Source organism: Ictidomys tridecemlineatus, chromosome 10 (assembly GCF_052094955.1).
Source record: "Ictidomys tridecemlineatus isolate mIctTri1 chromosome 10, mIctTri1.hap1, whole genome shotgun sequence".
Taxonomy (NCBI): Eukaryota; Metazoa; Chordata; class Mammalia; order Rodentia; family Sciuridae; genus Ictidomys; species Ictidomys tridecemlineatus.
Window position 1 is genome coordinate 19,243,885 of NC_135486.1, and position 26,960 is coordinate 19,270,844.

At 32.7% G+C, this 26,960-nt stretch overlaps 1 non-coding gene across 1 annotated transcript; it reads right to left on the reverse strand.

Annotated features, from left to right (window-relative positions):
• Positions 1 to 22,501: 22,501 nt before the first annotated feature.
• On the reverse strand, positions 22,502 to 22,608 carry LOC120887693 (U6 spliceosomal RNA). Its single transcript, XR_005731029.1, has one exon. It is a non-coding gene; the product is annotated as a U6 spliceosomal RNA (small nuclear RNA).
• Between the last annotated feature and the right edge of the window lie 4,352 nt (positions 22,609 to 26,960).

A 26,960-nucleotide genomic window follows, 5' to 3' on the forward strand; every position in this document is an offset into this window, starting at 1 on the left:
GCAATGACATATAGCTTAAAGACACAAATATAAAAGTGACTACAATACATTTGGCTAAAAAGTGAGTGAATGGCTTAAGGCATTAACACAATGCCAAATCTTTTACTTCTAGATTACTTAAACTTATGTCAACTAATTAGCAGTTTTACTTACCAATCTATAGCAAACCAGTTCTTTCATATATCCACTAATTTATCCAAAAGCATTCAATATGTCTTGATGATTAGGTGAGACAGTAAAATTTAAAAATAAATAAAACACAATTCTTGCCCCCAAAATTTTTAACTTTTAATGCAATAGATATTTTTCAAAGAAAAAAAATATAATAAAATATGATAAATATTACAGTAGAATTGGCTAGCATAGCCCAAAGTAGATATAGTATCTTAAATGTTTGTATTTATAATTATAGTAATTTTTGTAACGTAAAATGTGAGAGTGGTTGAGAAAAGTGGAGAAGGCATTGCTTATTTATTTGCAATTGTCAAAAGGAGTTGAGAAACATCTGCTGACACATAATTATAAAGAACAAACATCTCCAGGGGGACATCGATCTGAGGGTACATCAACATAAATCACCAAAGACAATGAACATACCCAACTATCTGTGGTGCAGTTTCTATCGAAGAAACTGGTTTTTTTTTTGCACATGTCAACACTATAATAAAGAAAACTACCCCTGTTTAAATGTATTAGGGAAAGACCATTAGGTATTAATCATATCGAGGGTAGAAGTCATATTTAAATATTCTATTTTATGGATGAGCAAGATGATTACAGGGCTTACGTCAATTTTTCATTACTGAAGCAAACATCTGAGATAACAAAATTAAAAAAAAGGAAATGTATATGTGAGTTCACAGATTTGGAGAGGTTAGTTCAGGATCTCTTGGTCTCCTTGTTTTGAAGCAGCACATCATGGCAGGCAGCATGTGGCAGAGCTTAGCCATTTACCTATTGTTATGGTTTGGATGTGATGTGTCTCCTTCAAAAAGCTCACACATGAGATAATGTAGGAAGGTTCAGAAGAGAAATGATTGGGTGGTAAGTGTCTTAACCTAATCAGTGATTTAATCCCCTGATAGGATTAACTGAGTGGTAACTGAAGTGGTAGGGTGTGGCTGGAGGAGGTGGTAATTGGCGCATGGCTATTAGTATGTATTTGTAACTGGATACTGGAGCCTCTTTCTGCTTCTTGATGACTGTGTGACCTGCTTCCCTCCACCACATTCTTCCACCATGATGTTCAACCCCCATTTCAAGCTCTGAAAAGTGAAACCTGCCTTGTATGGACTAGGACCTCCGAAACCTTGAGCCCTCAAATAACTTTTTCTCCTCTATAATTGTGCTGGTCAGATCCTCTTAGTCACAGCAGTGAAAAAATCTGGCTAAAACACCTCTTAAGGCTAGAAAGGAACAAAAGTAAAAATAAGTTGGTGTGCTTGGGGATTTGGCCCACAGACTGTAGTTTTTCAAACCTTTGATACATATCCCCCCCTCAAACAATGTGGGTATTGAAATAGTATATCTCACCTAATATTAAATGAAAAAAAAATATCCTTAGGTAAAGAAAATGGACAATATGGACCTCTGCTTCTGCTTCTGTTATATTTTCCACTAATGTTTAGGATGTTGAAATCGAAATTGGTAGGGTCATAAAAAACAGAACACAAAATAAAATTCTTTTAGAATAATCTGTCACTAAGTATGTTCTGTCATCACAGGTTCTGGGGAATGCTATCACACCTTATGTCAAAAAATTGTTCCATATTAAAATTAGTCTCCAAAATATAACTTCAAAGTTGATTTTTTTTTTAAAAAAAGCAATTATCAAAATAAATTTAAGCAATCGCTCCTTGTGATATCTGAGTGAGGCTGGATTCAACAGTAAGCGTGCTCCCATGATCTTACTACTAAATTCTATTTTCTCAAATCTACTATACTGAAAAAGTAACAGAAATAATTATGAATATTTGGGGACTACTTTATGTCACTTATTTTTTAAAGCTTTTTTTTTCTTTTATATAAAATTATAAATAGTCATTTGAAATATTGGAAAGAAACATAGTCAAATCCCTATAAAGGTAAAGTTATTTCTAAAATTATATAAATGATTTGACCAAGAATCTAAATATTCACTAATTTATTTTTTTCTCAATAATTAAGAAACTTTTTACCAATATTAGCTATGCAGTGTCTAGATTATTTTGTCATCTTTATTTTATTGGAAATTTAAGATGGACAAACTCTCAATGTTTACATTGAACCACAGACAACTATGTTTAAAATACCCTAAAATGTCTTCAGAAAAAAAATCATTGAAATATATTCCATAAAACACATCAAGCTCTCCAGTAACTAAGAAAAAATTATCCTTCTAATTATTTTTTTTACTTATACCTTTATATAGCTGTCAGATTTCTGAGGATGACTTTTTGAGTGATTTGATGTGTGTTAAGAACTTATTATTCATGGATAAATAAAAGAAATATATAAATTTAAATAGAACCAGAAAAAAATAGCACCAGAAAATATAAAGAGAAAATCTCTCTGTGCAGTTCTGATTTTCCCAGTGCAAGTCACAGACAGGTCAGTATTGCCAATGAATAATAGACAGTGGCCATCATCTCCTGTGTCAGACTCTCTCTTCCATGGTAGTGTAGGTCAGTATCATTATCTTCTCCATATTCAGCTGAATTCTCCTGGGTATTAAAGAAAGTTACTTTCACATTTCTATTCTATAACATATATTCTAACATAATAGGAGAAGACGAATTGAATTTTAAGACATGAGCACTTAAAGTGATGAACTTGAGAAAAGAAAACTGGAACCTGATGACATAATTTAACAAAGACCTTAGTGTAATGTACTGGATCCTAACAGAAGGAAAGCAGGGAAGAACAAGAAGGAAGAGATACAATTATTTAAAGATTTAGTACAGTAAATTAAATGTTTACCTAATCTATTGTTTGGGCTTCCCCCAGACTTCTTACGACAAAATTATTTTTTTCCCACATATATCCCATACTTTCACATTCTTTCTTCCATGACATTCAATTTGTCAGAATTTTAATGAAGTAATGTGTCAATAGATGAAATCATATTATTATTCCTTCAGTGTTTTTGTTGTGTTGTTATTTTTTCCTGATACCCTGCCCCTGGGATAGTTTTGTAAAATCTTTCTTAAATATTGTATTCATCTACCGAGATCTCTGCTCAATCTGTTTAAATGTGTCCAAGTTGAGATGACTTACCTGATAATAATACATCAGAGTTTTCCTATGTATTTTGAAATAATAAATCTACCAGTCTTTCTCCACATGCTTTGTGTGCTACAATATATTTTAATCACTCTAGCTGGGTGCATGTAATATCAATCAATTTGCATTAACAACTCTCTTTCTCTGCCTTGAGAGATTTAGGTTTTTCCTGATTATGTGCACAGATCTGCAAATGTGCATAAACTTTTAGATTACCAGAAATATATTTGAAGGTTTATTTAATTTTTTGCAGTGCTGGGGATTGCATCTACCATCTCATACAGAATAAGCAAGCTCTCTACCACTGCATTATATCCCCAGATCTTTATGAGATTTTCAATGTCTTCTGTGGATATTCATTCTTCTTAAAAGGAAGTTTTGTTTTTCTTTTACAATTTTTGATACCTTTTACCCCAAACTGCTATTGCTTCTTCAGGAACTATAGTGCTCAACAATTGCCTCTGATTGTTTTTAACAAATACACAAAAGATAGCATTGTTTGCACTGAGTGAATTCTGAGTCATATCAAGCAAATACAAGTACTAAAATTGGACCTTTTCAGGAAGCAGACAGATAGGTCAAACTGCCACAATTCTCTCAAGATGAGTCCCTGGAGAGCTATAAATATGTTCTGCTCTCATCACCCATGGCAAGAAGATTGTTTTCACAGCTTCCATAATTGTTAGGGTGCTGGTTTTACAAGGGCAAGTTAGAGTTAGAAAGTAAGAGGAAGGTACAGGGTAAGTTAAAATGTCCAATTTCTTACTAAGAGTTTCCCAATTTTGCTTGAGAAGTATTTCTCAGATTTTTTTGGAAGCCTTTGGTTAATTTTCAGGGTTCTTAAAAACAAATATTGACAATTTCTGTTAGTGTTCATATTTTTTTTTCAAATGGCATATTTTTGGTTTCTTACTTGGCCATTTTGGACATCCTTCTCTTCTATGTAAGGATTTAACTTATAGTAAGATTGGATCAATAAATAATTAAGAAAAAGTGAATTCTTTCACATATTGTATTAAGAAAAATCGGTGATTATAGGGAAGAAAATTCAAGTTGTTTCCTACATGAAATTGTGTGTAAGAATATTGCATATTTTAAAGAATTAAACATGCAGGATAAAATTATTCAGTTAATGCACTTACCTGAAAAGATATTTTTGAGCTAGAGGTAAGAAAGGAATTTCTAAGAATTCTAAATTGCAACATGAAGGTAATATGTTGAAGACTCTGATTACATACAGTTTTTTTCTGTACAAATATGCACAGTATGCATAATTTGGATGATATAGTATAGATTGAGAAAATAATTACAATTTCTGAAACTAATATTTAATATTTATGATGTCCAGAAATTCCTGCAATTTAGCAAAAAAAGTCTTCAGAATCAAAATTGCCAAAAAATATGGATAGAAATTTTATAAAAGAATAAATCTAAAACCCTCAAAATTTGAAATCCAAAAATGGAAATATCAATGAGACATTACATTACAATGCTGAGAGTGGAAAAGTTAAGTTGGGGAATGAAGCCATGTATTCACAGACTTGAGGATAAGCTACTTCTCAAATACTGCTGGTGAAAACATTGGTAGGTGCACAAATATTGTTTGACTAACACAGATATGGAAGAGGAATCTGTTTAAATGTGTCCAAGTTGAGATGACTTACCTGGAATTTTGCTTTTGGTGGTACATGCAAATGACATAAATAAGATTTTACACATACAGATGACAAAAATAAATTTATTCACTTTAACATGCCTAAATATTTATTGAACAAATGAAATCAATTATAAGAGTTTTCTGTTTGAGAACTATTTCTATGCTAAATATAATAACTACTAATTGTGCAATATAAAACAGAATCTTTCAGTGGTGTTTGAGTGGATGTTCACATTTTGTTACAAGAAACAAAAATTCAAAGCTTAGGTAGAGGATAAGAAAACTCTACCAGTAGGTACTACATTAAGGTTAGGGGATGAGCTATGTAGTTCTCTACTATACTGTAATTAAGAGAGATGTTAATAGAGCTTGTACTGTGTTAGCTAGTTTTTCATGGGTTTGATCAAAATACTTGACAAGATCAACTTAAAAGTAGGAAAAGTTCCTTTTGAGCTCACAGTATCAGAGCTTCGGATTCCATTTCTTTGGGCTCTATATGAGGAACAATGTCACAGTGAAGGGTATGTTGGAAGAGCATTGTTTTGTTCATGGAAGACAAGAAGAAGATAGAAAGGGAAATGGCATGACTCCATTGACACATCTCCTCCAGTCACACCCAACCTGCCTCCAGTTACCAGACCTTTCAAATTTTAATCCATCAAATGGATGAATCTACTGATTAAGTTACAGATCTCACAATCCACTTATTTTACCTCAGAACACTCCTGCATGAAAACAGGATATTGGGAGATACTTCATATCCAAAACACAATATTCTACCCCTGTCCTCTCTCAGGTGCTGGTCACACCCCCACAATCCTTAACCTGCTAGAAAGAAGTTCCCCACTGCTACTATCCATTTTTCCAACAAAACTCTTGCCTTTCATTTCTGAACCACCAAAGATCACCACATTCTTTCCTGTTGACTACTGAATCTATTGACTGATTTTCACCATTAAAACTATAATAGTATTATTTTTACACTATGATTGTAAGGAACCAAGAGGTGAATTCTTTTAATTTTATGTTGTTCAGATTTTCGTTTTGAATATAAATTTAATCTTTCCAAAACAGAAGTATGGCACAGTCACTCATGACGGTTTCTAGTTCTATACCACCCTCTAATTGCTCAAGACCTTGACCAGAGATAAAAATTTAGAGGCCTTTCTTCTACCTAAAGGACTGGGCTACCCACTTTCCTTCTCCTTCCACTTCCTTTGAATAGCGCATTCAGTCATTTGCCCTCAAACTTAGTGACCACAGCTTCTTCTCCAATATATACTGCTGGTTGACATCCATTCTCTCTAGCTGTTCTTCTTATTCCACATTCCTGTCTCTTGTGAATCCAGGGGAAACAGGACTGAGCTTCTGAACTCATTAAGCCCTTCTTGTCCAAGGTCAGTAAGTAAAGATCTTTGAATTTATATTCTATTGTGGTAGTTCACTTAATATACACCTTCCAACTAAAAAATCAGATACTACCCCAGCATGGGATTTCCTTGGAACAACATGGGCTCAACAAGGTGACTTTCCAACAGCAAAGAAATGGCCAGGAACCATGAATTGGACACAGGTCAGATAAGAACCGCAGGGGTGTCTGTCAGCACAAATGTTTCTTGCATCAGGGAGCCAGGTCTCAAGTTGGAAACTAGGCTTTAGGCATTCTAGGTAAGGATAATAGCCTGTGAAAAGCACACTGTAAACACACACTTCCAGCTGCTCTGTATTTCTATTAGGACAGTGTTATTAGCCACTCTGATACTGGATTCATAGTTTAGCTGGGGGCTCTAAAGACATGATTAACTTGCACTGTTGGCAGAATAATTAAAACTAAGTTTATAAGATTCACACACATGCCCAATATAATTGAGCACAGTAAAATTTGTATGAGCATGCACAGCATCTTAAACTAAGTAATATATTATTATTCCTGGTGAAAGAAAAGTTTCTAAATCCATGTTTCTATTGTTGAGAAAAATACTGCACTTTTTATATAATTGATTTTCCACTAAAACTAATTTTTATTTTTATTTTTTAAATATAGAAAATACATAGGCTTCCAAAGCTGTTTAATTACAAAGCCATATATTGTTCGCTGCCTAAGGTTTATGGACCAGTTAATAATAAAATGTTGAGTTGGTAACATGAAAAACTATTTTTTTTTACTGCTCTACACTCAGAGCAACTAATGTAGTCCAATAGATAAGAAACAACTTTCTGTTATCGATGGAAACATTTTATCACATAACCTACCCACCATGATAGTTCAAGATATCAAGATTTATTTGAACTCCACCTGAATTATTAAGCATTCAGTCAGTTTATTTGGCTGTCAGCATGCAACTGATATTTCAAGTCTCTAGACAAGCAAAAAATAAAATAAAATAACCTGTTACCAGTATAGATTTCAGTTACTGAAATGATATTGCTAACATTCAGGTCAGTCTGTCCGTTTCAGGGGAAAAATATGTTTCAGACCTTTTATCTTTTATTTTATTTTTTTATTTTGTTTTTTCCTGTTCCTTACTTCCATCCCACTCTTCTTCATTCATTCTTTCCTTCTCTTCCCTCCTTATTTATTTATTTATTTATTTATTTATTCCTCTTTCTCCTCCTCTTCCTCTGCCACCCCCTTCTTATTCTTCTTCATTTTCCTCATCTTCTTCTTCTTTCTTATTCTTCCTCCTCCTCCTCTTCCTCCTTCTCCTCCTCCTTCTTATTATTATTTAGAAGGCAGGCAACAGAACTCATTTCTTTCTTCAGAAGAAGACACCCATTATTAGTGAAATCCTGGATGTCACATTATTTGTCACTTCAGGTTTTCAAAATCCTCTTCAATGATGCAAATGTTCCCTCCATTTTTGTTAGTTTTCAAGGGTGATTTTTAGTAAGGAGGAAGCCAGGGGCTCTGTGCAAAAAACAGTTTGAAAATTTCAGATCCACTGAAGTAGTCAAATTAGAATTACCATTGGATTAGTAAATTTTCTTAAAGGTGATATTAAAAGTGAGAATCAGTATATTTAGCAACATGAAAACCATTGGAAAATAAAGTGGAACTATTTTTAAATGGACATGATTTTTCAGTTATTACACATCATTTTGTGACACAATTTGAAAATTGTATTCAAGAAATAGTAACTTAAGTAAAGCAATGTAATTCAGTAATTAATGATAGCTCCCAAGAAAGCTTAATGCTACAAAATATAGAAGACACTTATAAAGGCTAGACATACACATAGATGTCAAAAAGCCTTCAGTTCTGTCCTTCATTCTATCATATAGATTTTGAGAACATGGGCAAGTAAAGTGTTTCTTCAAAAGTGGCACTATTAGCCAGGAATGGTGGCACACACCTGTAATCCCAGTGACTCTGGAGGCTGAGGCAGGAGGATCAGCCCTAGCAATTTAGTGATGTCCTAAGCAACTGAGTGGGACCTATCTCCAAATTTTTAAAAATGTCTGGGATACCTCTGAGTTCAGTCCCTACTATCAAAAAGAAAAAGAAAAAAAATATATAGGCACTATATAGTTATAAAACTATTACAAAAGAAGCAATAGTTATATATGTATTCCTCCTCTTTTTAGGAAATAATTGTATTTCAAAGATGATTGCAGAGAGTTAGGTTTAAAACAACAAATAGCACTTTCATGTGTCAGAGAAATGAATAATTTCCTATAAACCAAACAGGACAGGTTTCATTGCTCAAGTCCTGGTAGGGAAAATTCATTTAATATTAGCAGAGCCAGTTGCAACATAGCTGACACAAGTATAATGCAGATGTAAACTGCTTGATGTAGTCATCATGAAGGATCAAACCCTTGGTGATATCTAGACAAATTCTTATATTTCCCAAACACACTGTTATCTCAATTTTGAGGAAGAGATTACAAGCAAATCATATCTGTGAAACTTCTACAAAATATAGTTAGGTCTGCTTGTGGTCAATTGTTTTTCTATTTAAAAACAATTTTTTAAAAAAATTCTAAAATACATCATCATTTCACGTTTTTAAAATTACTTTTAAGAAAGTAAAAAACAGAAGTTGATATAAAATCCTGAACAGTGAATATAAGATACATGTAAGTTTATTCTACTGATGAAAAGTAAAAACTATACAATGTTTGAAGCAACATAAAATGAATTTCTTAAATGATTTTGTCAAAGAGATTGAATCTTATGTCAACAAAGGATTTTTCCATCAATGTGATTGAAAATGTTTTGTTCCTTAATTTTCTGAATTTTTACCTAATTCATGACTAGGTTTCTAACAAATATTCATGTAGCACTCTTACAAAATGAACAGCCTGAATTATCTCCATACTTGTGTTGAGTCACATAATTTGGAATAGATATTATTATAGCCAGAAACCATAAGAAGAAACCATATAATCTAAGAAAATTTACTTCAATTTTACAAGCTGTGAATATGTATTAGAATTTATATGAATACAGATGTGTGATAGTTTTGACATGGCTATGGAGGTATAGGTATTTGGGTTGTTGTTTGTTTAGGTTGTTTATGTTTGAAAGTCTTAGATATTTTAAATATTATCCACTTACCAGATAGGTCTGACAAATATTTTATACTACTCTGTAGGTTGCCTTTTTATTCTTTGTTTCCTTTTCTGTACAGAAGTGTTTAATTTCATAAGGTCCCACTTATCTATTTTTCTTTATCTTGCTTATGTTTTGATGTTACACCCAAGGTCAACTCCAAGATCAATGTCAAAAGTCTTTTATCCTATTTTTTCTTGAAAGACTTTTGCAGTCTTATGTTTAATCTCAATTCCATTTGAGTAGGTTTTTGTGTGTGGTGTAAGATAAGGGTCTAATTTCTTTCTTTTGTATGGGGATAAGGAGCTGGACCAGCATTATTTGTTGAAGATACTATCTTTTCTTCTTTGTGCATCTTAGGACCCTTGCAGAAGATTATTTGACTGTATGTGAATGGATTTATTGCTGGGATCTCTATTCTGTTCTGTAAGTCTATGTGTCTATTTTTGTGCTATAACTATACTGTTTTAATTACTATATCATTGCAATTTCATTTGAAAGAAATATTTTTGACAATTTCAGCTTGTTGCAAGTTTACATTTAATTGGACAGAGACCTTAAGTAGACATCTCCAAAAAATATATGGACGAGTGCATGAAAAGATGTTCAACATTAGTAATCATTAAGAAAATGCAAGTCAAAAATCACAGTATCTCCTTAGATCTTTTATAATGTGTATTATTAAAAAATGACAAACATAATAAATATGATGGAGGTAAGTTGGAATTAAACCTTTGCATACTATTGATAGTAATGCAAAATTGGATAGCTGTGATGATAAACAGTATAAAATTTCCTCTAAAAAGGTAAAATCAGAATTACTATGTGATCAGAAATCCCACTTCTCTGTATATATACAACCAGATTAAAATCAGGATCTTGCATTCCCATGTTCATTGCATCATTATTCACAATAGCCAAAATATGGAAACAATCTAAATGTCCACTGTGGGTTCAGTGGATAAAGAAAATGTGGTACTACAGAAAAGGTATATTACTCATTCATAAAAAGGAAATACTGCCATATGCAACAACATGGATGAAAAGGGTGATATTATACTAAATTAAATTCGCAAATCTCAGAAGGAAAACACTGTACAACTTCACTTACACACAACATCAAAAATAATCAAACTCATAGAAACAAAGAATAGAATATTGGTTGCCTGTGGCTGAGACAAAAAGAAGGAAGTGCCCCTTTTCAATGGGTATAGAGATACATAAGTTCTAGAGATCCTTATACCACATTAGATCTATAATTAACAATACAATTAAGTGCCCTTAAAAATTTGTTAAGAATGCAGATCTCATGTTAAACATTCTTACTGCATTGTTTTTAAAGATAAAGTTTATGTCTCCCGCCTTTTAGTAATGGAAAGATTCTGACCCTTTTAACCAATAAAGAGTGGCACAAATGACATTGTGTGACCTCTAAAGCTAAATCCTAATAGGTTTTGAGTATTCACTAGAACATTTTGAAGCACTGACTTTGAGGACATTTACTTAGGGTGTACTCTATCCTGGAAGCAAACCACCATGACTGGGGAAGCCTAAACCACATGGAGACATCAGGTGTTCCGTCTCTGAATAAGAGATCCAGGTGAGCCCTCAGACTCATCTTAGTTAAAATAAGAGATATGTGAGTGAAAAAGCTTCCAAATGACTCCAGGCTCCAGTCTTTTGGTCATCTGAAGTTATGATGAAATACAGACAAACTATCTCTGCAGTTCTCTGTCAAAACCCATGACTCACTGTTCTGGAGCATATTGAAAAGATTGCTTTTGTGACATTATATTTGAGATGGTTTGTAAATAATAATGGGTAATGAGAATGGTATGTACATTTTGATCAATTTTAAAATTTAAACTAAATACTAAACTAATTCTATAAGAAAGTTTTGTACCAATTGTAATTTCTTTAAATTATTTAAAGCTATTTTCCTCCAAGTAGGAATAACTTTCCATTGATTTATATACAGTTCTAAGCCAAGGTACATTTTCAAATGAAGAATTTATATGAAATAATTAGAAATATGTGGTTTGAAGTTTGTGATCTAAAATGAAATGAAAAAGGCCAAAAATATAATAACCCTCCTGAAGGAAACAAATACATTAGAAAATTTACATTAATATAGAAATATTAAAATGTTTTATAATTAACAAAAGAAATGTATCATTTAATATATGATTAAATTAGAAATACTAAGTCATTGTGAATTTCAATATTCGTCATATTTCTATCATTTGGTAACATATTTAGAATATCCTTGAAGGTAGAAAGCATGTAGAGGTAAAGCATTTAGATTGTGTGTGTGTGTGTGTGTGTGTGTGTGTGTGTGTACCTTCAAGAACAGAAATATTCTAGTGAAGCAAAGCAACTAGATAGTGGAAGATACAAGCATGTATAAAATATGCATTGTATTTCATTTGATAAAGGAGTTGAATGATTGACCTGATACATAATACATGTGTACTTGAGAAGTTTAATTAGAATGAATGATTGTGACCTCTCTAGAGGGGTGACATTTAATCTGAGACCTGACACATTGAAAGGGACCAGCTGTCCAAAGTTCATGAAGATGACAGTGTTCAGGTGGTGGCACCTGAAAGCACTAAAGCTCTTCTACAAAGCAAAATTTGTTTTGTCCCTTGATAGAAAGGTAAATGCACAGTAGCATAGTGAATACCAGGGAGCTAATATATATCTCATACTTTGCACTGGATCAGAATGTCCTATCTCAGAAATAGTCGTTATTCTTATTTTTATTAAAGATGTGCACTCAAAGGTTCCCCAAAATGGTTTCTAATATCATTGCTGTTTATAGGGAATCCATTCATACCATTTTAGATATTGACTGAAAATTGTGTACTAACTGATTATACATGATAAAAATGCAGAGGATCAGAGGGAAAAGTGGTATCTTTACTTGATGTACCCATCTGTAATTAATAGAATACAAATATCTTCAAAAGAATGGGAAGCTATATAGTAATAGATTTGTAGACACCATGAGGGCTGCTCCCCAGGACATTTTTTAATCAACGTTAATTGAGAAATAAATTTACTGCTAAGAAAAGGGCATCTTTTGTATATCAAAAGAATAATCAACTCTAGGTATTATTTTCTATTCACTAGAAAGTAATAGCTCTGGCAAACTTAAAGTTTTTCCTTTAAAAGACATTCAAGTTTCTAAATGCCCCTCTACATTTTAATACGAGGCATGAAACTGTGAAAATGTCATTTTTTAGAATAATCATGAAATATTTTATTTATTTTCTTTCAAAAAGAACACAAAATCAAGCATACATAAATTATTATATAAGCATTGCTATTATTTATTTAAGAATGGTGTGTACTGCATCATTAAACTCAACAGAAATGTAGAAATAAATCAAGGATACATCTTGAGAATAAAATGTCAGGATCAATGTTTAATGTTTAATATGCATTCTCATTTTAACACTCTTAGTAGTGTTTTTAACAATTACAAATCAACACAAACTATTCTGTATTTTGGTAAGTTGGAATTAAAGTTACCTGTAACTACTACCTATTTATTAACTCTTAATTTCCCTTTCCCATAATTAAATAATCACTAAATCCAATTGTTTCTACCTTCTCTCTGGCTTTCAGTCTATTTTCTCTGTTTCGTAGCCGATGTATAGTACCCACAATTTCATACCTGAATGGCCACATCTTCTGCTCTCCTTGCCTCTGGTCTTTCACTCAATAATTGTTCTCATGAAATTAAAATCACTTTATGCAAGACATTCCACAGTTCCACAAACCATAAGTAAGGTTTTGTAGTCAAAACTTACCATGGATTTCTGACATCTAGCAACATTATAATAATATATTCTAAGTAACCTACTGTTTTCCAACATAATTCTATTTATATAGAAAGTGTCGTATTATTCTCCTAGTTTTCAATATGTGTCCTAAGGAAAATAAAGGAAATTAAATGTTATCTATCCTTTTTGAGAAAGACTACAATCTGTACTACTCATTTGTCCTTATTTCTGTCCTGCACACATGGAAAAAAGTGTCACAAATAAAAACATCAAGTTTCCATTAGCACTTGGCCTTGATTCTTCTTTTAAATCAAGCAATGTAATTTATTAAATATGAAAAAGACAATAGGTGTGCTAAAGGACAAATAAGATTTAATGTATTCCTGCTATACGGATGTTCTCTGTTTTATGGTGAATATAATATTTCTAAAATCTTAGCTGGGAAACTTGGAAATATGACATACTTGCAAACTGAAACTATTGGGGTACCACAAAGATATTTTTGGGCAATCATTACTTTTTCCATCTCAATCTGCTCATGGTTTTCCAACTCTTCAGCTCAGAAATACTAGCTGTAATTTTATGGACATAGTAGACTCACTCATGGATTTTCAGGTGTTGATAATTGTAGAATGTTCAGTTTTTCCTATTGCTAAATTTTGATGATGATTATTGCTTTGGATTGCTCTCAACCCATAAAATACATGTCTTAAAGATAACATTTTATGAAATTTATATTTTTTATCATCTACTTTATGTTTGGCTATATCCATTATCTACTATTCTTTTCCAGCAAAGTTAACATATTAATTTTCTGGTGCTGATGATATGGAGAAAGTGACATAAGATAGCATTAATGCAGAAAACATCTATTTATTGTTCAAAATATTCACTTCAAACTCATTCTGTGGTTGGCACCATTTCCAGTTCTCAGGATGCAACTGTAAAAGAAGCTGAAAAACATTCTCTACTCTCCTGGACCTTTTATTCTAGAGGACATGAGAAGTCACAGAAAGAAAAAGAAGAATAATGTAGACTATATATATTAGTGAGAAGAAATTATGAAAGCATGAAGGGAAATATAGCAAGTTCAGGTCGTATGGGAATTTTTGGTAGGGTGACTATGTAAGCCTGGAGAAATGTGAATTTCTCAGTAAGGATTTATAAGGTAAAAGCCCTCAGGACGGGACATGCCTGGTGTATTGAAAGAGCAGCAAGTCAGAGAATGACTGGAGTAAAACAGCAAGTCTGGCAATGCAGGTCATGTAAGATCCCATGAGTGATTTAATTTCTACTAGAGGGACATACAAAGCCTCTGAGAGTGCTTAAGGAAAAAGTATAAGTGTACTTCCATTTTTTCCCTCTGTGGTGAAGAAGCATTGAGACTAAGACGGGAGATTGGATAAATGGATACCACAGTAACATAGACAAGAGAATTTGGTTTCTTAGATAATGATAAGGGCAGTAGACAGAATGGAAATGGTCCAATTTCAGATATGGTTTGTATGGTGTTGCCATCTGGATTTATTGCACTCTAGATTTAGAGAATAAAAGAAAAAGAGGAATCAAAGATGATGCAATGGTCCAAATGAGTCTTCACCAAAATCCATGTGTTAAAGGAGTGGTATTCAGGGTTGGGTTCTTGGGAGATGGTAGGAGTTTTAGGAGATGAGACCCAATGGAAAGTCCCTAACTTATTATAGACATGTTCTTCAAGAGAACTGTGGAACCAGAGGCCATTTCTCTTCCTATTCCCCTTTGCTTCCTAGCTCACAATTTAAGTGGTTTTCCTCTGTCTTGTGTTCCCAAATTGATGTGCTGCTTCAAAATAGGGCACAAAGCAGTGGGTTCAGTTGATCATGGGATGGAACCTCCAAATGGTGAAATAAAATAGACCCTTTCTTTTTAAAGGTTAATTCTCTCAGATATTTCATAATAGCGATGAATAGGAGAAGATTTTGGTCTAATCAAATGGAACAATATAACTAATAATACTTAAAATATAATGACCTTAGGAATAGCTGGTTTTGGGCTCAGAACATCAAAAGCTTAATTTTTAGAAAAAACATATATTTAGTATTTGAGTAGACAGGAAGAAAATTGGGAGTTCAGGTTGACTCTGGCCTGGGGAGACACATTTGAAAGTTATTATTATCTGAATTGTATTAAAACCATAATTCTAGTTAAAATCACCTAAGGATTAACTGTAAACAACAAAAAAGACAGAGTAGAACATTATGCTTTGAGCTATTTGATTTTGAAAAGGTGAGGTATTAAGCCGAAATCTGAAAAAATACACCAATAAGAATTTTCCAAAATAGAAAATGTATAGTTTGGTGCCTGTATTTGGGAAGCCATGGGGGAAAAATATGAAGTAAATAATCCTATGGCAAGTAGGTTAATAAGTAAATAATAAGTAAATAATCAAATAGGTTAGAGATTGAGTAATAAATAATGGATTTAGCAACTTGATGATTATTGGTGACTTCAGCAAGAGAAGTTTAGGAGAAGTGGTGAGAAAGAAACTTAAATAGAGTTAGAGAAAATTGTGCAGAAGAATTACAGATCCAAGTGCACAAGGGTGATAACCAGGAAATAATGTTCTTGTATTGCTAAGGTGAGGAGGGGGCAGCATGGTGGTGATTGATCTTTGCTTAGTTTTCAAATTACAAAAATAAAATAATGCCTGTGTGTTGATGCGAATGATGCTGTAGACAGGAAAAGGATGATGTAGGGGAGAAGGCAGAATTATTAGAGCAGCAACAGGCAAGAGGACATGAAACCAAGGGTAAAGTCAGAGTTTAAACAATGTTAATAGTAACTGGGAAAAGATTTGCGCACAGCCTCAATGATTCCAATCCCTAATGGAACAAAAGTTTACAAAACATCTCTTATGATTGCTCCAATTTTCTAAATACAACAAGTCAGGACTTCAGCTGAGAGTAAAAAAAAAATTTATGAAGGATTAATAATTTTAAAATTATGAATGTTGTTTAGAGATGAGAAAGCAGAGTGGTATAGGAAAAAGGAATGCGTTAGGAGAGTGTTTCGTTTTTATCAGGAATATCCAAAGGACCCTCACAGAGTCCACACAGAGTCCAAGGACCATGCCACACACGAGAACTTCACATGAGAGATTTACTGTCGGTAACATGAGAGATACCCACAAGGTAGATGTAACTGACAATAAAATCTCTCGTGTGACCTTCTGGTGTGTGGCGTGGTCCTTGGACTTTGTGTGAACTCTGTCAGGGTCCTTTCAAATATGAGATAAGACATGAGAATTGGCTTTGTTTCCCTCTAAGCTTTTTAAGGTTCAAGGCTTGAGGTGTGGAGTTGCAAAGGAGGTGGCATTTTAACCAGGATGGTATTTTCTCCAGGCACCAACAGAACAGAGTCAAATGCAATCTAATGTTTCCATACTGAGTTTTCATGAAATTAATACAGAAGAAGAAAAAAACCTGGCATGAAGTCCCAAGAAAATCCAGAAAAGCAGTGAATGATAAATTTTGGTATAGTTAAGGTATTATTATAGCAATAGTATTAAAGACTATTTGCAAGAAACATAAAATATTGTGGCCAGAGAGTGATACTTGAAATTTTGGATACATATTTATTATGGCAAGGGTAAGTACAAGACCATAGTATCCAGTCAGTAGATAAAGCAAAGTTGAGATTCTAAGTAAATATTGAATACTTGTTTTATTTTATGGTATTAATGATAGCAACCATTTAATAGATCTAGTAAATACCATATCTATTAAATTCAAAATTATTTTAAAAGTATAAAAAATCACACAGGAAATAATGTAATGACATGAAAGATAACCATAGCAAATATTTTGAATAGTAAAGACGGTTTACAAAGCATGAGATATGTATAATCATAGTTTTGAAAATTAACTTCATAAATTTGTATATGTGGGTATATGTGAATATATAAACAGTGATATTCAACAGAATATTCAACAATGAATCATTAGTAGTCATATACAAAGTTTTTATAATTTTCAAAATTTATTTATACACACTGTATTTTTAAAATTTTTATGAGCATATATCTTTTTGGCAAAAACAACTCTGAAAGCATTTAACATTTAGATGGAACTTACACATTTAAAAGCAAAAAAATAGGTATTCTGGTTTTTATTATTACTTCAGTTACTTTTCTTTCCAATAGTGTAAGAAAACTGTCTTGATATAGAATTTCCTGCTCACTGATTTTTATCCTAAGTATCTAAATAGCTAATGATCCTTTCTACTTGAACACAGGCTTTTATTTGAAAACATTATTTAATTTAATTTCTTTACCTTCAAAATGCAATTTTTAGACACATTAATTATGTCATGTACTCTGAAGTATTGACCAATTTCTTCATATTGCCCTATTCTTTGTGAACCATGAAAATTAATATTACAGTGATATTAGCAATTAAAACAGGACAGTGGATTTTTTTCCTTTCTTCCCCAGCTTCTGGAGCTGACTATTTTTCCTCCTTTGAACACAGCTTTGTTTTATTCTGTATTTATTCAAAGGATAAAAATTTAGTTTTAGGACATTATTATGCTGTAAATCTAAATTCCTTATACTTAGGGCCAAACTGATCTGAAGCCTGTGTTAAAACTTTAAATAAAAGTGTGTAATTAAAGTAATATTGAAAATATGAAAAAGATATATTTGTATACTTCCTCACATGTGATTAAATGCTACCTACTATTTAATCACGATTAATAAACATCTGATGCAGGAACAAAATGTAATTTTTTTCCTCAACTCATAACTGAGAGAATTAAATCCTAGAAGCAGGATTTATTGATGATTCATGGAAATCAATTTCTTTAAAAGGCATTTTAAGGACATAAACAAGCAATGTTGTTACCCAGGGCAAAATTAAGCATAAAAACATATTGCCTCTGAGGCAGAACAAAATCGTTTCTTGCAGGGAACAATATTGCAGAGTCGCAGCATGAGCCTTGAATTCTATTTCAGGGAAGAGACTAGAAAAAGAAAAACACATTAATAATAAGCTTCTGTCCATGATCAAAGAAATCTAAATTTCCCAGCTTGGATATGTGCGCTGAAATAAGAAAGTTACACTTGCTGCTTGCTTTCTGGAAGCTAATCCACATCACATTTACGCTGTTAAATAATCTCTTATGCATTCATTTTACTTACAAGTAAATTAGTTATTAGGATTAAGCACTTGGGTTATTATTTCATCATCCTTTGCTAAATTGACATAGAGAAAATCCTGTTGTTTTCCTTTATGTTCCAAAGGAAAAAAAAATAATCGTTTTCAAATGTGTTCATGGTAGTGTTTGGGGCACTTACTAAGTTCGTGAAACAGAATAGGAATATATTTTTGTGATATCAAGCAATCCTTTCTTTATTTTTCCTTGAATATATGTGCCTGTGATACCTCTCCTCCCTATGAAGTCTGCTGTCACTATATTGCTAGAACTACCAGTCCAGGTAGAAATGATCTCCTGACTGAGCTGGTGAGTAAGTGACTGGCCTGTACCTCAGGCACCAGAGTGTGGTACCCTGGAATATTAAGTCATCCAACAACACAATCACTCCTAGGTCTGAAAACCAGCCTACTCTCCAATACCAATTTTTTTGCTTTGCTGCATATTTTATTATTGTGTCACCTGGATTGCTATGCTTTTTTGCTATACATTTTTTCTTTTCGTTCTTTCTTTTTTTTTTTTTTTGCTAGTTCCTTAAAAGCATACTTTTTTTTGCTCTCAGATAATGAAAAAAAAAGCAAAGGAATAGCAATATTCAGAAAAAAACAGCTGAATACACATAATCATCATGAAACTTCACACTGTGATATATTATCTCTGATGCCATAGAGCAGATGTACTATATTTAGTTTTAATATAGTGAAAACAGCATGGATTCAAAATTCTGCATTCGTCAGTCCCCATAGGAAACGATTTCATTTTCCATAATTTTCTCTTTTCATACTTACCAAAGATGTATTCTTTCCTTTTAGTTCACATGCTCCTTTTTGCTATGATTTTCTATACATGCTGAAAAGTTTCTAATGATGATACCTTTCTGAAATACTGGATTCCTTCATTCTTTCTTCTTTCTTGATATTGCTCTCCTTCAAGCTTTAAAAGTGTTGTTTAGCCCCTACAAAATTATTTTACACAAATATTAGAGATAAGAAATATTTCTGGACAAAATTTTAATTTAGGCTTGTCCTGTGGAATTACCACTCTGATTGTTAAGTACCTTATTTTATTCTAGGGGACTTGATCAAAGATAAATGTGTTAGTCATCTTTCCGTCTCTAACACAAAGTATCTAAGGAAATCACCTACAAGGGAAAAATTTACTTTGGCTCATAGTTTCAGAGATTTCAGTCCATGGTTACTTGATGCCACCATTCATTGTTTCTGGACCTGAGAGGGGCTAGAATATCGTGGTGGGAAGCAAGTGTTGGGGCAAAGCTGCTCATGTCACCGTAGCCAGGAAGCAAAGACAGAGAAAGCAGGGAGAAAAGGGACAGTGACCAAATATAATCTTCAGAGGCATGTGCCCAATGACCTATTTCTTCCACCCAGGCCCCAATCTCCTAAGGTTTCCACAATCTCCTAATCAGTCTGATTTAAGCTAATTGGACTAATTTTAGGAAATTGTTTCTGATAATGAATAGTCACAAACATTATAAACCACTTAAAATCACACATGAATCTGTAGATGAAGTAATCCATTCATGGGAGCACAGCCTTTGTGATCCCATCACTTACCAAAGTTCTCAACTCTGAACACCTCAGTATTGTTCATCAAGATATGAGCTTTTGGCTGGCATTTCAGATCCTAACTACAACAATAAGTAATTTCTGCTAATTTCTAAAGGATTTCTATGCATTTGATGGCTAGTTGCTTCAGCACCATATTTGGAGAGAACATATCCTTTTACTTGTTCTTCCCAGATGTTTTGGTCAAAGCAATGCAAAATTGGACTAAAACAGAGTTAATTATTTAAAACTTGCCTCACATATAAGTCCTTTCAACCTGTCCCTGAAACCATCCCTATAAAAGATCCTACTTATATTTCCTATTACCTGCAATACAAAACATTTCCCCAGGCCAAAGGCATAGCTCAGTGGTACAGAGCTGCTTAGTATGTAGGAGTAACTGGATCCAGTGCCCAGCAACCACCCATCTCTGCCTTACCCAAAACATACTTTCAGGCTGTAGTAAAACTGTGCTTTCTATTAAAAGTGAAAACTCTCATTTGACTGTTTTAAAGTGTAAGAATATGATTAAATTACTCAAGTAGATTTATATTAATTATACTTTTTTTCAAAAATCTATAATATTATAATCATTCAAGACATATAATGCAAAGGCTAAAGAAATTTCGTCTCATATGGACGTTGTAAGGAAAAATGTCAGTCTGATTTAAGCTAATTGGACTAATTTTAGGAAATTGTTTCTGATAATGAATAGTCACAAACATTATAAACCACTTAAAATTACTACATGTGAATCAAAAGGCAAATGGCTGATTTTCATTTCCTACCATTGCCCTTAGATGCATTTCATATACTTTTGAAAAACTAATAGTTGTAAGTGGATCTTTATAACCTAGAGTATATACAAGGTAATACTTAATTCAAAAGGTATTGCATATGGTTAATGATATGTAAAAACAAAATTTGGTTCTTTTTAAGCAACAGCCAAACAAAATTAAAAATCCTTTCAGAAAATTCATTGAAAAATGCAAAGAAAAATAGATTTTCTTCATGCACTAGAAATGTTTGCAACTGGTTCTTATCAATTATGCATATAGATAGCTAATCACAGCCATTATATTTTGTAAATATCTGTAAATAGCATTATTGTACACTGATATTATAAGAACAGGAATAAAAGTATTGAATTGGGATTTAATGAACCCTCTCCTGTTGCTCCTATATTTAGTTTTAAACATAATTCCATTCTTCTGAGAAGTTGTATGCTTCTCAAAAATAATAGATACATGGGTTAAATCTTTATTCCTAGACATATATATTATTGGTGTCTATATTAATAATTGTATACCTCCTAAATTTAATTTTTAAAAAGATGTAATCTGATTCCATATGGGACTATTCAACTGTATGTAAATCAGTGAAAATGAATTTATCTTAGATTTTTTAACAAAAGAATGTCAAATTATTATTTTTATTTTAGTCTCATAATAAGTTATTTGTAAATATGAATTATTTCCCCAAACATTTTTTGGTAAATTCTTTATATCTATTTTATTCATGGCTTTAGTTAAATGAGCTTCATTCTCCTCCAATCAAGAGAAGGAAATTATGTGTTCTTTCTATAGTGGCCTTGGATTTTGTGTTGCTCAATACAACACTGTAGATGTAGTGTCCATTCCCAAACTAGTTCTCAAGAAGACCTGCACACTTCTCTCACTCTTACACTCTGCCCTCATTGTGAAGGTATGCTCACTCAAACCTTCTGAAAGGTGAGAAACTAGTAGAAAAAGGTGATCCAGCCCAATCAAGACCATTCCATATATGCAGCTGAATCTTCCAGAGACCAGAAAAATCATTCAGCCAAGCAGAACTAAAAGTAGCCCATTGATCTTTGATTTTTTGGCTATAACAAATTATTGTTCTTTTAAGCCCCTAAATATTGAGTGTAATGAAAAGTAAGCATATTTTGGATTTAGATAACTGAGACACATTGAAAATTGGTAGCTCCTGTGATTCATTCCAGCATTCTTTAGATATTCTAAATAAAATGCATTAATATTTTTTTACAACAATGACATGTTATAACTAATAAAATCTGAAGAGAAGGGGAGTATATGTAACATAAATTTCATCATACTTATAAGAATCCAAAATAATACATCAAATAATAATAGTATGAACTTATTTTCTACAGTAAGGAGTTTAATACTAGGACAGGAAAAAACAGAAATTGCCAAAAACTAAAGATGAGTGTCCTTAAGAAAGAGAAAGATAAAACAAGGAACTTTTTTTAGTCTAAGTTCCTGTTAATATTTTAATAGTTTTCAGTATCAAGCACCTATATTACATAAAAATAAAATTGCAGGGGAGAACTATCAGCCTAATTCATTAGTACAGGTTGAATACCCTTTTTCAGAAATGCTTCAAATAAGATGTATTTCAAATTTGGGAACATTTTTTTACTGTAGTTATTCATTCATATTAATTGCACAAATTAATTGTATTCACTATATTTTTATACAAGAAAATGGAATGTTTCACAAGTTTTCAGGGCATCTTTGTGAAAGGGACATGCTCATTATGTCTATATTATTCCAAATATAGTGTATGTGCTGCTGAAATGAGTGCAAGATTTTAGATTCTCTTTTTTTCTGAGGAGGGGATTTGGGAATATCTGTACACATACACTGTGATATATTGAGGATGGCATCCAAGTCTAAACCTGAAACTCACTAATGCTTCATGCACATCTTATACAATAGCTGAAAGGTAATTGTATGGATATACATATTTATTAAATGATGTGTTTGTAAATTAGGATCTGCATCATATATTGGATTATCGGAATTCCAGAAGTGTCACAAACTTCATCATCCACGAGGACAATTTGCATGGCTTATTTTCTTTTATTTTGGCATCACCATTGTTCCTGACTGTGAATTCATATGCTACCAGGGAACAGTAATTTTCTTATACTTATTTCTGTATAAGTGCTTAAAAGTAATATATATATATATATATATATATATATATATGAGAAATTATTAATACAGTGAAAAAATGCTATGGTAGTGTTTGAGTTAACTAAGCAGCACAGTAGCATCACCAGAATTCCTGTATCGACTATTAATCAAAAGAATCACAAAGAATGGCACCTTTCAGTCCACTTAAAATGCTTTTATTTACTTGTTTATTGACTAAAAGGCTACTACTGTACATTGCCTTTTACTATTGTTTTCAGAGAGAAGAAACTTCAGAAGCAGCTGACAGACTAGAGGTGTTTCCTGTAAAGACAAGGAGGCATTCTGCTGAATGGCTTTTCAAGTGTTTCCTCTGGAGTTCTCAGCCTCTTTAGCACTGGTTTTTTGACATTGAAGTCTCCCTTAGATTTTATACACTACAGATTTCCTGTTCTGTTTTGCATGCACACTGATCTAGCTTGATAAGCCCATCATGAACTTTGACCCTGTTGTCTATAGGCATGTTTTCTGCAGTGTAAACAATGCCACCCTCATGATCACTGTCATGGTCATCTTGATTCAGAATCATTTCGGCTATTTTGCCACTGGTCAATGAATGAGCATTAGGTGCCTAATTATTGGTATTAAATTTTTTTATATCTACTTTTTCCAGCTTACTGACAGGCATGGAGCTATATTTTTTGCATACAGAAGGAAGTCAGCCATCTATTTATTTATTTATTTATTTATTTATTTATTTATTTATTTATTTATTTATTTATTTATTTATTTTTGCTGCTATTGTTGTTGTTTTGTTTTGTTTTCCTCACTCAACATCCAGAATGTTTCACCACCTTATTCATCATTACTGAGCATTGTCACAGACCAGGCATCCACAATGTATCTTCGGTCACTGAAGTTTAGGTGATGTCAACAGCATACACAGCATCCTTTGTGCTAGGCTGAATTTGAGAATAATCTTCTGCCACGCTTTTGCTCACTGCTGCTAGTTAGGAAGTATTTTCATATTTGATCTTCATGATTCTAACGATACTGTGGTCACATAGCTGAATTAATGAAGTTACATTTAAGGGAAAGTACATGGCATAAACCTACGTTTTATTAGAATTTCACTTGGACCATTAGCAGAACGGTAGTTAAGGAATCACAAAATTTTGTCATCCTCATTCAGTTCAACTTTCATGCCATGAGCAGGAGCCACTCTACAAATTATATGTAAAACCAATCAGTTAAGTTGCATCTGGTGATCTGTCCCTTTGTTAGCATGATGATGATCTGGTAAGGACTCTGCTCCTTTAAAACAGCAGGGACTGAGCTTTTGCTTTTCACAGCAAGATGGCCCTTATGCATGCCTGGCTGCAAGAACACATCTCACACAGTGATTCTGTCTTTGGCATCCTTAATTCTTGGAGCGCCATCTCATGTGCTGTAGTTAATGTCTTTGGGGGAAAATCACACTCAAACAGTGATGTTACACCAGCATTTTGCAATTGTGCTCATGTCAGGTTTTTACCTGCAATGACCCTGGCAATCTCATCAGTGAGCTTCTCCACCTCTTCGTGATCACCTAAAGCTCTATCACCAAAAATCTTTAAATATTGATGCCATATCCTTTCTGAAAAATTTTGCAAAAAGCCTATGGAATTTTCACATTTCCCTTCAATGTTGAACTCATTGTGATATACCTTTATTTCTTTTATGTCCAGCATACCACTCAGAGCGTTCTTGGCAATGCTGATAGATACACATTTCAGTACATAGCTGAGGCCTTTGTTTATAATTCTGTGAAGTATTTCTTCTATTTTTTTTATCATTAACTTTTTTTCATTACTCTTAGCACATAACTTTGGTGGTATATCCTCCCCTTTCCTCATATTATATATGCGGTCATTAGAACCTACCTAAGCTTTTGGAAGATGTTTCACATTTACACCACTGTCCAGCAGTTCTGAAATGGCTTGATTTTCTGTACTACTAATAAACATACATGCTTCTCTTTTTTATCACCATGGGGATATTTACAGATATTTTTGATATTTTCAACAGTATCTTTACAACACAGTTTAAAAATAAACAACCCACTGAGTAATGAATGTTGATCTTAGCTCCACATGAGGCATCACTGAAAAACTTCTGTAGGTATTTGCCTGCACACCTCTCATGTTATTACCTTTGGTGGGAGAGCTAGCATGGGAGAATCTGGGCATGTGCAGAAAAAAATATATATCATAGCTTACAGGTAGTGAGAGTGTCTTTCTTTCTTTCAGGGATGCTTAGTAAACTGTGTTGGGAACATGCATTTTGATAATCACCCATTATATAAGGTTAGGTATGAAAATTTTCCACTATTGGCAGAAAGTAGGTACTCAAGAAGTTTCAAATTTTGAAATGTTTCTAAATATGCTTTTATTTAAATATTAAAATGTGTTAGAATGATATGTAAAGATAGATACAGATACATATGATCAAATGGGAAAATCAGTTTTTAAACTGATTTTTATATAATGTTCAAGTTTCATAAAAAATTGCACATAGATTTAAAGTATGGCCAGTTATACAGCACAAATGGCCTGAAAGATTGAAAAAAATCAACAATTATTAGTTATTCCCATAAAAATAATTTTCTAAATATTCTACTTAAAATTATAACAAAAGCAAGTAACACTTTATGTAAAGTTTGAATAACTAAGAACTAAATAATCTCTTTTTCTTAATTTTTGTTTTTGGTACTAGAGTTTTAACCCAGGGGCATTTAAAATTGAGCCATATCCTCAGTCCTTTTTAAAATCATTAATTTTGTTTTTAGATAGGGTCTTACAGAGTCTTACCAAGTTGCTGAGGCTGATCTCCAACTTATGATACTCCTGTCTCAGTGTCCTGAGTCACAGGGATTACAGACAAGCACCACAATATCCTCTTTTCCTTAAATTTTGATAACTTGAAAAGCTTCTTTTCATGATCCCTGAATTTTCAGGCCATTGTAACCTTTATTTTCAAAACGCTTTTAATCTTATATAGTATAGCTGTAACAAGATGAAGTAAAAATTCTGAGGAAAACGTGATCACCATTCCATACTGTGTTCTAAACTCAAAAGATATTCCCAAGAGCTGTAGAAAGATTATTTAGCATCTGGTGGTTTATTCTGCTACACTATGTTTTATCAGTAAAATTCTTAAACCCATTTGAAATATCTCTCTCAAAATCCATAGACAGGCTCAAAATGTGTGATGATTATATTTTTCATAATATTAGAAACACATTTCAAGCACAACCTCAAACATATTCACATATCCATTTTCCTGTTATAGAAAGAAAATATTCAACTTCTGATATCATCCATAAGTTCGATTCATTTAAAAATGTTGTTTCTTTACACCACTTTTCAATTTCTGATATATCCCTATACACTTATTTATTATTAGTTGTTTCTCCCACTAAAATAGTGAATGAAAGCAATGTTTTGATTTTTAAATCTTTTATTCATTGCAAGCTCTTCATTTTGGTAATACATGACTAACAATTGTTAGTGCCTCAATAAGAACTATTGAAAGAATAAAGTATTACAATTCAATTTAGTTAACTAAAAAACAGACCTTCTTGCAAGTGCTGGATTATCCCTGGCCCCTACTCCTAAGGATTTAAAAAATCAGTACAGAAAGTAGGGGTGATTTATAAATTGAAATTGTGTTCCTTGCTCTGTTGGAGAAATATGTAGACAAAAGGACTTTTGAAGGAAATAATTCATTTTGAGAAGAAGGTAATGCAGTTCAATTTTTGAGATTGGTCTTAATACACCCATCACGTGTGCAGAAGTTCATTTCATATTAATATGCACACATTTGAAAATAGACACTATTGAGATTCTATGAATAATAGTATGTCTTTGTCAAATTTGTGCTTTAATTAAATTCTATTTGCAATAGAAGTGATGATATGGTCTTTAAACTCAGGAGATGATCAACTGGGATGCCAGTCTGAAAATAGTTTCTGTAGTTTCA